The sequence below is a fragment of the Carlito syrichta genome, unplaced genomic scaffold (assembly GCF_000164805.1).
Source record: "Carlito syrichta isolate Samal-C Ts95f unplaced genomic scaffold, Tarsius_syrichta-2.0.1 Scaffold309532, whole genome shotgun sequence".
NCBI classification, from domain to species: Eukaryota; Metazoa; Chordata; class Mammalia; order Primates; family Tarsiidae; genus Carlito; species Carlito syrichta.
This window is the reverse complement of record NW_007253628.1, coordinates 1-891: the sequence shown is the minus strand read 5'-3', so window position 1 is coordinate 891 and position 891 is coordinate 1. Positions and strand designations below refer to the sequence as shown.

The following is an 891-nucleotide window of genomic DNA, read 5'->3' as shown; positions in this document are numbered from 1 at the left end:
TGACTCATCTCCATTAAAATGTAAGCACTTAAAAAAAGAATGTATCTGTGAATATAGACACATATTTTAAAGGGACCAGATGATCTTGAAGCAGCATTAGTGTTTACTTTCATCTGTCTGGAAATGACCATTGTATTACCTTCATGGAAAGTATGAACCAGTTTCTTGGTCTAAGGCGAACATGGTGATCATTTATGTAAGGCTAGAAAGGCACCAACATCATGTAAACCGTAAACAGAGAGCAGATAAAGGGCTTTCTTGGCAGTTGGTGGCTAAAACTCAAGGGGCTCTAGAAAATGGCAGCCTTTCTTGTCTTTTTCTTTCCACGTTGGTTCTGGCGAAGAGGACATTCCTGCTCTTGAAATTTCCTTATAACCCTGACAAGTTCATGGAAAGTTCGATCTACATCCCTCCTCTTCTTTGCTGATGCCTCCACGAATGTTCCTTTTAAGTTGCCTTGCTAACTGCGGTCCTTCCTGTGTTGCCTGTCTGGGATGGTCCAGATCTGCTTTCTTACCCATTAAAATCATTGGAAACCCATCAGGAGCCTTGACTCTGAGAATGTCTTCGAAAGGCACGATTTCTTCAAAACTGCCTCTGTCTGTGACTGAAAGGACCAAGAGGGAACCCTCGCCAGGCCTCCCCTACTGTTCTCTCCTTGCACCGAACGCGTCTTGTGCTGCTGCAGCCAAAAGATGGAGCCGGGCTGCTCTGTCATCCTTCACACGCCGCTTTGCATCGGAATCTTCGACGGTTGGATCGTAACCTGTGACACAACGCGCCTGTGTGGACTGGACGGTGAGCGCCGACTCGCCCCCGCGGCCACCACCAGCCGGAGCTTCCCCTGGCCGCAGCCCTGGCTCCAGCCGGCCGCGCCCGCGGAGACGCCGC

At 49.5% G+C, this 891-nt stretch overlaps 1 pseudogene; it reads right to left on the bottom strand.

The window, feature by feature from the left end:
• Positions 1 to 272: 272 nt before the first annotated feature.
• On the bottom strand, positions 273 to 872 carry LOC103269855 (annotated as a pseudogene).
• Between the last annotated feature and the right edge of the window lie 19 nt (positions 873 to 891).